This window comes from Phoxinus phoxinus (assembly GCF_949152265.1).
Source record: "Phoxinus phoxinus genome assembly, chromosome: 6".
Taxonomy (NCBI): Eukaryota; Metazoa; Chordata; class Actinopteri; order Cypriniformes; family Leuciscidae; genus Phoxinus; species Phoxinus phoxinus.
The window spans coordinates 1,310,025-1,321,796 of record NC_136881.1 but is presented as its reverse complement, the minus strand read 5'-3'; the positions used below and the strand labels follow the sequence as shown (position 1 = coordinate 1,321,796).

General features: G+C 39.5%; 1 pseudogene across 1 annotated transcript in view; it reads right to left on the bottom strand.

Moving 5' to 3' along the window:
• Nucleotides 1-482: 482 nt before the first annotated feature.
• The window catches only part of LOC307000947, a 15,572-nt pseudogene continuing 4,282 nt past the window's right edge, over nt 483-11,772 (bottom strand). Inside the window, exon 3 of the transcript in view lies at nt 483-640. The product of the transcript in view is annotated as an uncharacterized misc_RNA (transcript). The remainder of the gene's footprint in view (nt 641-11,772) is intronic.

The following is an 11,772-nucleotide window of genomic DNA, read 5'->3' as shown; positions in this document are numbered from 1 at the left end:
TAGTGCTGGGCAACGATTAATTGCATCCAAAATAAAAGTTTGTGTTTACTTATGTGTATGTGTGTATAAGTGTACATTTACATTTATTTATTTGGCAGACGCTTTTATCCAAAGCAACTTACATTGCATTTCAAAGTACACATTTACATTCTTATCAGTTCTTGTTTAAACTGGGAATCAAACCCATGACCTTGGCGTTGCAAGCGCCAACGCTCTACAGTTTGAGTTCAATACATATGCACACATATATGCATGTATATATTTAAAATGGTAAATGGTAATATATGTATAAATAATACATGCAAATATTTCTTAAATATATACATACATATGTGTGTATTTATATCTACAAAATAATTATACACAGTACACACACATATATTATGTAAACACAAACTTTTATTTTGGATGCGATGACCAGCACTAAAACCAAAAATGAAACATTCGAAAATATGGCCATGTTTCTATAGAGAATGATGCAGTCATGATTCACAAGCATCGAGTTCCACCGAGAGACGCTCTTTTACACCGATGGGATGCAGACGACCATGAAACACCTGGACGTTCACACGGCTCCAGTAAAGGCCCGAGCGAGAGCACACAGAGCTGCAGATGAACGTGCCGATAGCGGCGCGCAGGCCTGCACAAGATAAGCAAACACCTTCACCGGTTGTCAGATTCATTGTCCTCTCCTCAGTCCTTCAGGGGAATATCATGTTCCCGTGGGAGTTCAGGCTCTTATCACGTCTGAGAGCGAAGGATCAAACGCTCCGCGGTCCGACCCCGAGCTGGACGCGGTTAGCCTGATGCCCATCATCTACAGTGTGTGCACTGGGACGGTCATCTGAGGTCTCTTTGATGCACTCTTATCGCCGGTCATCTGTTGCCGTGGCTTTGCTAATTGCCTGAAACCTTGTTAGATGTCCACGGGCCAGCAAACGGTCATCTTATCGCACTCAATCCAGTGCTCATGTTTTAAGCATCGACTCTTCTTTGGTCTCCAGTTCTGCTGGAAACAGCAGCATGTGTTGTGTTGTGTTGTGTTGTGCTGTGTTGTGCTGTGCTGTGTTGTGTTGTGTTGTGTTGTGTTGTGTTGTGCTGTGCTGTGTTGTGTTGTGTTGTGTTGTGTTGTGTTGTGCTGTGCTGTGTTGTGTTGTGTTGTGTTGTGTTGTGTTGTGTTGTGTTGTGTTGTGCTGGCACAGGACTCTGGATACTTGATTATTACCTGAGAATGAAAATTCACCCATTCTATTTTTTAAATGCATGTTATAGATCTTATTGTGATGAAGTCTGATTGGAAGAGCTACACACACACACACACACACACACACTCGAGCACACACACATAGACACACACACACACACACACACACACACACACACACACACACTCGTGCACACACACACATACACACTCGAGCACACATACACACACACACTCGTGCACACACACACACACACTCGTGCACACACAGACACACACACACACACTCGTGCACACACACACACACAGACACACACACACACACTCGAGCACACACACACACACACTCACGCACACACACACACACACACTCAAGCACACACACACACACACTCAAGCACACACACACACACACTCAAGCACACACACACACACTCACGCACACACTCGTGCACACACACACACACACACAGACAGCTGAATAAATAATCTCTCCATTGATGTGTGGTGTGTTAGGATAGGACAATATTTGGTCGAGACACAACTATTGAAAATCTGGAATCTGAGGAGCAAAAAAATGTAAACATTGAGAAAATCTCCTTTAAAGTTGTGCATTTATGTTCACGATTGTGCTGCATTCACTCACAAAAATACATGTTTTATATATTTACGGTAGGACATTTACTAAATATCTTCATGGAACATGATCTTAATATCCTCATGATTTTTGGCATAAAAGAAAAATTGATAATTTTGACCCATACAATGTATAGTTGCTATTGCCACAGATACACCCGTGCGGCTCCAGACTGGGTTTGGGATTATAATTATAATGTCATAAAAAAAATGTGCTTATTAATTTTTAATTTTTAATAGAAAAGCCTGACAGTATCACTGCTAAAGTATTGTGGTATTTCACATGTTTCTCACTTACTCTCGCCCACAACTCATAAAGATCGGGGCTTAAAGAAAATCCAAAGCTTCCCATTCGTATTTAGGACATCGTGGTGCGTTCATGTGCGTTAAACTCGTGAATGCGATCTGTACGAGAGGACTTGAACGTCAGTGTCGAGTCTCTTCTGTCAGTAATCGGGTCAGTCGTGGGTTTGGCACAAGAGTTCGTGTGTTTGGCTCAGGCCTCGACGGGCTCCAAGCGCAGTGCATTCAGTGAACGATCAGTTACCATCCGTAGCATGTCGTTCTGAAGCGTCAGGTTCACTCAGTGTGTGAATGCTAGGAGGACGGTACAGAGAGGAATATACAGCGAGAGTGTCTCGGGTTACAGAGTGCAGATCTGGTCCTGTATCTTCTCCAGTCGTGTTGATGTGCCGTCTGGATCAGAAGAAGCTGACTGTGTCCGATTCACTGACCACACTTCTGTCCACTGCCAACTCAATAAGAAAGGCAGAATGACCATATGCAACCCGGTCACACTAAATGCATCTCTACAGCACGCAGTGTGTTTATCGTGCAATTTATACGCGAAAATGAGCTTTTACGTGCATAGGATACGCATGGGTTGGTTAAGGCTGGTTCACACGGCAGGATAATTAGGCCGATTTTAGCCCCGATCACCCCTTCCGACAATCTTAAGGATGCTCCGATTATGGTAAAATAATCTGATCTGAATGAAGTGCGTATCAAATGCACGCGAAAACTGCGTATCATATGCACGTAAAAACTCATTTTCGCGTATAAATTGCACGATAAGCACACTGTGTGCTATAGAGACGCATTTACGTGAGAACAGAGTTATATAACTAGTGACTTTTGCGATACCTGGGTGCCGTACCCTTAACACTGAACCAGACTATTTAAATGTTAAGCAAGCAATCTCATTGGCTGCAGGATCAGCAGAGGCCAATCAGCTTGTGCCGTGCGGCGATGATGTGATTGCTTCTAGATTGCATGTAAATATCCAACTTTATATAAAGAGCAGGGCAATAATATAGTTATATTTAGCATCAGGCATGATTTGCTATATTACATGAGTATATTGTTTGCAGGTAAAGTTGGAAGTACTATATGGGTGATAATAATATATAAATAAATACATTAATATTAATATAAATAGCTGACCATTCACAGTTCATTTGACTTTAATGTGATGCTCCCGGGCGAATGTTCATAAGAAAAAATGTGAAAGACAAGCTATTGGTTTAATTTGAAATATATATGAATGATTTACAATGAGACCAGGAACATGTATTCGAATAGTCGATTGTTTTGTGTTTAGCTTTTTATACATTGTTCAGACACCAGATGTGTTGATTTGGATGTGTCGTTACGAGTACTCTCGTGTCCTGGCTGTGAGGATTGGATCTCGGATGGGTTTAGCACACGCTGCCGGATGGAGAAGCCATGAAGCCGATTAAACAACCATCAGAAGTGTCATAAAACCCCCGAGATCTGCTCAATAGTGACAGAATGAGGGAAGTCGCGGGGGAAAGATGTCCAAACCGGGAACTGAGAGTCCCTGAAAGAACAATAACTCGGCTCACCGTTTGAACCCTTTCTGGTGGATATGAAATATTCCTCCCGATGGAGTCCATGCGACACACGACAAGAAGAGATATAAATGATCATAAGCCTGTTTTGTAAGCATGTTTGCATTGTCTTTGGGAAATAATCAAAAAGTTGGTAAAATCCCTCAAGGTCTCAATCCAATCTATATATTTAGACATTTTAGATAAAAATCATCATGCAAAAGGCTCAATATCCATGTGCATGGAGATCTGCTGGTATAAAACTGCCTATATTAATAAAAAATGGAAATTATGTTTCACAGATGATGTAAGTATATTCTAATGCAAGGTGGTGTTTGACATACAAGTTAATGGCAGTCGTAATGCAGTAAATAACTATATAAGAGCTCATTATGTTTCATATCTGACCCTGTGACCCAAACCCAGTCTGGAGCCGCACGGGTATATCTGTGGCAATAGCAACTATACACTGTAAGGCTCAAAATTATCCATTTTTCTTTTATGCCAAAAATCATGAGGATATTAAGATCATGTTCATGAAGATATTTAGTAAATGTCCTACCGTAAATATATAAAACATGTATTTTTGTGAGTGAATGCAGCACAATCGTGAACATAAATGCACAACTTTAAAGGAGATTTTCTCAATGTTTAAAATTTTTTGCTCCTCAGATTCCAGATTTTCAATAGTTGTGTCTCGACCAAATATTGTCCTATCCTAACACACCACACATCACTGGAGAGATTATTTATTCAGCTTTTATATGATGTATACATCTCAATTTCAAAAATGTGACCCATGTGACTGGTTTAGTGGTCATGCTTATAGCCAGTGTGCATGTAGTTGTTCTTGCTGATGTTAAGTAACACAGATCACAGTGCTGGTGTTTTCTGAGCAGGTTTAATAAAAACACAGTGATATTTCGATGTGTAGTGTCGCAGGGTTAGTGTTCACTCGAGAGAGAGAGTCTACAGGAGTTATACGGAGAGGGTTTCCCACGTCGGATGAAGAGTGTGTTTGTTCAGGTGTGCTTCGGGTCAGTCCACATCCATCATGGTCAGTCTATCCATGCAATATTTATTCATTCATCGCTTACTCTGGTAAAAGAGCCGCTGCTCACAAACACAATAACACACAAGCCTTCTGTCTCTGACTGATCGTTTAGACTCTTTGAATATATATTGTGTATTGTACAAACGTCCTTCAGTTCGAGTCTTTCTGCTGTCAAATCTGCACTGATTTCATCGAGTAAACGCAAGAATAACTTTGATATTGTCAGTAATATTTCAACTGGACTGAAGCAATTTGAATATCAAATATGATCATCAGGCTTTTGAGGAAGGTTCATCTGTCAATCATCATTGTATTACATTACATTGAGCTTTGATCATAAAACTAAGCATTTAAATATCATCTTACTAAGACATATCATTGGCAGATATTGATATTTATATGCATTCATGCATCTGCTGTATAAAGATCTAATTGATTTTCATCACTAGCAATACTTTTCTGTTCATATTAATATCAGAATCTGCACCAAATTGCATTTTTTTTGCTCAGTTTGAGCCTCTGAATAAACTTGAGCTGTTTCTTCCTCCATATTCTCACTATATCAGAGTATATGCGCCATAAAAGCATTGATACTCAACAAAATACACATGCAAACTTTTTTCTTTTTATATTCTGTCTTGTTATTATTTCATACGCCAGGCTTTACGGGGTTAAAAGCGTCGCAGAATCCACCGCATGTCACATTACAGGTCAGATTTGTTGAAAGTGTGTTTCTGTCAACATTCAGTGTTTTTCTCAGACTTCTTCTGCTCTGTTTTCATTCTGAGGCTTTCAGGGTTCAGAGAGTTTACCTCAGGAGGTTTGATGGACCGAGTTTGACCCAGTATAAAGGTTCAGTGGGGTAGCGCTGAGACACACACACACACACACCACGTCTCTTGGAGGGCTCAGAAATGATGTCCTCAGATGGTCCCTGATCCTGATTTAGTAAACACATGAGAGCCGGTTCTCCTGCTTGAATGTTGATTATTTTCCTCATATTCTCCATTGTTGCTAGCCTGGGAAAACCCAGACCACTTCCGGCAAATTTAGATTTGCTCTGCAAGTGGATCTGGCAAAGAGCCCATTGAAACCCATTTCCAATCCGTCGAAATCGCGGCACCAATCAGAAACGTTGGGGCGGGCTTTACACGATGACGACAGAGCAGAGACGGTGACGCAGATTTTGTACATTACAAAGATGGATGCCGCCGTGGAACATCACAACATCACTCGTTCGAATCCGCTATCGCGTCTGTTTCAAGCGATTTAAAATGGTCATTTTCGTTAACACAAACGGAGAATTGCTGAGAGTCTCGTGATGTTTCTCCGTCGCTCTGCATACGTCATGTCATTCATCGCCCTGATTGGTTTTAGATCTATCCGACGTCCGTTGGTGGAAATGAATTGTCTATGGAGCTTTGCCAGACCCTAACTCAGTTACAACTGAGAGTGCTCTGGGTTTTCCCAGGCTACATTGTTGCGGCTCCTCTCTTCCCAGTCTGTCAGTAACGCTCTGTTTACTTCCTGTCTCTATGAAGCCCCTCCTTCTGAAAAGCACACTGTGCTCTGATTGGTCGGCTGGAGCAGTGTGTTGTGATTGGTCGAGCGCTTCGAGTCTGTTTGGGAAATGTCCTGTACATTACCATAACCGCCAGTTAAAGTAGTTTTGTTGGTAAAAATTGTACATTTTGTAACATTCTAATTGTCCAAACATTAATTTAAGGCGAGACACAGCTGGCAAAAACATCGTTGTTTTTTTCACGGGTCAATTTTGAGATTTTGGGCTATTTGTCTTCAATAACATGTCTTCTTTCAGACTTGTGGTGAAAAAAAGTCCAAAATACACATTTAGGTCTTATTAGGACATTATCAAATCTTAGGTAGATTTCTCCGAAATTCAACAAAAGTTGGCGTTATAAATCATCATGATCCGCGATCTCTGTCTGCACCCTCATCACACACACGTCTGGAAAGCTCTCTCTCTCCTGTACTGTCGGATCCAAATATGGTCATTTCCTTTTAATCAGCAACCAATCGTGAAAGTACAATGGGCATTTAACTCTAAAAGCGAAATCTCATTGGCTGATGTCAATTTCTGACACCGTGATTGGTTCAGATGCATCACGTGACGCGCTCTGACATTTAGATGTGTGTTTTTGACTGTTTTTCTGCTCAGTTAAAGGCCATAAATGCTGTGTTTGTAAGTTTTGATGTGATTTAAGTGGTTTGTATTGTTGTTGCTAATGATTTGATACGATATTGTGTCTGTAAATAGTTGTTTCCACTAAAAAAGTATGAATTTTTACATTACAAATCTTAAAATGCCGTTTTATCAAAATGAGTTTTTTGTCATTCTCCAGTATAAACATCTCAGCCGATGTACACCAAACTCTCCAGTTATACACTTAGCAGTATTCTGAAGATATGTTCAGAGGGATTTGTTAATAAATCATTCCTGGCCTGATTTATGTGACATTTTAATCAAAAAAATATGGCGAAAATCGATTTTTAAGGCTATGGACAGAATATTTAGATTTCCTAGGTCATGAAAGCATATATCCTGAAATCCCTCTGAACATCTTCTTTCATGTAATCAAAATGAAAAAAATAATTTTGCACATGGCTTTATCATTTATCATATGTTCAGATCTATCTACTGAAAATATATGCAAAATCATGCATTTTTAATGAGATAATGCCTCATTTGCATAATTAAACATACAAATTTCAAAAACTTGTAATACATTTTTTATATATACTTGTGTAAGTAATCAACTGAGGAAGTTTCATGGTAATATCTATTATTTTAACATTTTACCCTATTCACCTGTAGTGTCTCGCCTTACTAAATGAAAGTATTAATTAAAAAAAATTAAAAATAATCACCCCAAAACTTTGAGCAAAATAGCTCTAGAAAGGCCAGTTTAAGCGTCATATTTACACTGTACAGTATATTCACTGGCACAGTAATCTCACTGTGATAATGTTGTAATATTACTCTGGCCTCATCTCGTGTGAAATCACATGTTATATTTTTAAAATAATATGTTTTGTCATCATATTCTCGTCTCATTCATGTGTCATACTGTAAACAGATGTGTAATATTCTCATGCGTCTGATCATGAGATGAGACTGTGTGCTTCTCATGTGAAGTGTAGAGACACACACACACACACACACATACACACACACACACACACATATTGCTCATACTGTTCATTATTCAACAGCTTATGAAATATGTTCTAAGAATGTTTTGGTAATATTCCCATTAAATTATGAAAAAGTTTTCTGGCTGTTCTCTGAATGTTCAAAACAGTTTTTAAAGCATTTAATCGTATTATTTGAACGTTAAGGGGATATTCCATGTAACACACATTACTGGAACGTTACATTATAATGTTTATAATGAAACAAGCCGTTCTATGAACATTACTGGAGGAGCGTTCTCTGTTAGCCGGATTATGCTTTGATAGTTTGTTTATCACCCCCAATTTTCCATATAATACTCATAATCTAAGGTTATGTAATATATACATATGAAAGCGCTATATAAATGTCTCATTCGTTCATTCATGATGTGTGTGTGAGACACTTTCAGTATTACACACACACACACACACACACACACACACACACACACACACATGCTCACACTAACGCACTATCTCACACACGCACACACACACACACACACGCTCACACTAACACTCTCTCACATACACACACACACACTCACTCACACTCTCACACACACACACACGCTCACTCACTCACTCACACTATCACTTACACACACTCACACTAACACACTAACACTCTCTCACATACACACACACACTCACACTCTCACACACACACGCTCACTCACTCACACTATCACTTACACACGCTCACACTAACACTCTCTCACATACACACACACACTCACATTAAAACACACTTACACACACTCTCTCACTCACTCTCTCACTCACTCACTCACTCACTCATTCACTTACACTAACACTCTCTCACACACACACACACACACATGCTCACACTAACGCACTCTCTCACACACGCACACACACACACACACACGCTCACACTAACACTCTCTCACATACACACACACACACTCACTCACACTCTCACACACACACACACGCTCACTCACTCACTCACACTATCACTTACACACACTCACACTAACACACTAACACTCTCTCACATACACACACTCACTCACACTCTCACACACACACGCTCACTCACTCACACTATCACTTACACACGCTCACACGCTCACACTAACACTCTCTCACATACACACACACACTCACATTAAAACACACTCTCTCACTCACTCTCTCACTCTCTCACTCACTCACTCACTCATTCACTTACACTAACACTCTCTCTCACACACACACACACACACACTAAAACACACTCTCAAACACACACACTCTCTCAAACACACACGCTCACACTAACACACTCACACACTAACACACTCTCTCTCTCACACACACACACACACACACTCCCACTAAAACACACTCATCCACACACACACACTCTCACATGCTCGCTCACTCACACACACACACTAACACACACACACACACACGCTCACACTAACACACACACACACTAACACACACACGCTCACACACACACGCTCACACTCACACTAACACACACACACACACACACTCTAACATGCTCGCTCAGTCACACACACACACACACGCTCACACTAACATACACACACACACACACACACACGCTCACACTAACACACACACACACACACACACGCTCACACTAACACACACACTCTCACACACACACACACACACAGTCTCAAAGGTCATCAGCATAAGTACTGTATCATGTTGAAGACTGAATGTTGTAATGAAGATCATCAGATGCTCACGGTCCACTTGCACAGACACACAAACACACACACACACACACACACACACACACGCTCGCACTAACACACACACACACACACACACATCATGATAAACAGCTGCAGGGTTTGTTGCATCACTTTAATGAGGAACAACATGATGGAAGCAGTGTTTTTACTCCGGCTCCGTCTGGTGATGAGGAAGAGTGTGTGTAGAGCAGTGTTAACACGACAGCTGTGCATGTGCTAATCTGAAGATATATGATATTGCCATCGTTTCTCTCCATCATGTAGTTCTAAACCCAGCCGTGTGACTCCGGCATCGTGTTCTTCTGAAGTCACATGACGAGGAACCGAATAATGAAGTCATTATTACCTGAAAATCTCATTTATAATCCTGGCATGTCAAGTTTGGACACTATTGAACATGAAATATTGCTACAAAAATATTATTTTGTGTTAAAACACTTTGCTTAAAGCCTTTATAATGCATTAATTATGCCTTATAATGCAACTGTATGATCTAATGAATTATTGAAACCACAGTTATAATACATTACACTACGCCTTTAAAAAGTGTAATGCATTGATAAACTATTCCAGATGTAATGCAAATATTATAATGGATTTTAACTTTGATTAAAATAATTTATGAAAAGATATAATGCATTATAACGTACATTATGAATACCTTTAAAATGAATTATTAAGAGTTCCCTATTAAACTGAATTTAAACATGATTTACATGTTTATTGACTTACACTCTAAAAAATGCTGGGTTGTTTCAACCCAATTTTGGGTCAAATATGGACAAACCCAAACGTTGGGTTAAAAATGGAATTTAAAATTTTAACCCAACGGCTGGGTTTGTCCATATTTGGAGTTTTTAGAGTTTATAATTCATAATGACTTATTTAGTTTAACTCTTTGTACTGATTCTTGTCAATGAGAGAGATAAAAAGGCAATAAATCAACATTTGTTTCGACATGTTAACAGAGATATCAAGACGAGATAAAGCATTTGAGTCAGTCACAAAATACAATTATGTACGCTTGCACAAAGATAAATAAAATCTGAATAACCCCCTCCACATTTGACCATCGGATGAGTGTGAGCCGAACGCTCGCGCTGAGGTCGCTCTGGAAATGCTTATTTGTTGTTGTGTTTAGTTTCTGGCTCTTATGAGCTCCAGATGTTGGAGAGAGTGAGTCAGACGGACCCAGATAATGATGAAGTCCATACACAGATGTGCCAACACTACCCGACATGTTCACACTTCAGCACGACAACACTTTATTTACTTGTGTGTTTGCAAGCCTGAGACTGATGTTCAGAGAAAACTTAAAGCGGTGGTATAAAGATGTAAAATAAGTCTCTGATGTCCCCAGAGTGTGTGTGTGAAGTTTTAGCTCAAAATACCCCACAGATATTTTTATATATCATGTTAAAATTGTCACTTTTTGAGTGTGAGCAAAAACACAACGTTTTGTGTCTGTCCCTTTAAATGCAAATGAGCTGCTGCTCCCGGAACAGGGGGCGGAGCTACAACAACAGCTTCGATTTCCTCACACACACACACACATATGCACTGAAAATCGTTCAAACCGGAGTCAGACAATGATGGAGAGACTCAAGATGAAGTGACAACATGTAGAAGAACAGGACATTTCTGAACGGTTAGTTGATGAATTTATGAAGTTTATGTGTAGTTATCTTCTAGACATTAATTAGCATATTCTGACATGATAATTCACAAGCAAGATCTGCTGAGAAAACTTCAGTTCTCTCGAAGTTATGAACAAATGTTCTTCCAGTAAGGACATTAAAAGGACATTCATTCAGAGTTATGTGGTCTTTAATAATGCTCTTAAAACGTTTGCACAAAAACATTATTCATACATCGTTTGTGCACATTTTTCTGAAAACTTTCAGTTGTATGTTTGTCTAAAGTTTCTTAAATGTGTCTACTACGTTCAGAGAACATTCAAAAGTAACGTTCCCATAATGTTTGAAGAATGATGAAATTACAAACTGGACGTTTTAAATATTCAGAAATAATATTTTTAGAATATATATTTGTCAGATGGGTTGTCATGGCAAGTTTAACTGTAAAATCTCT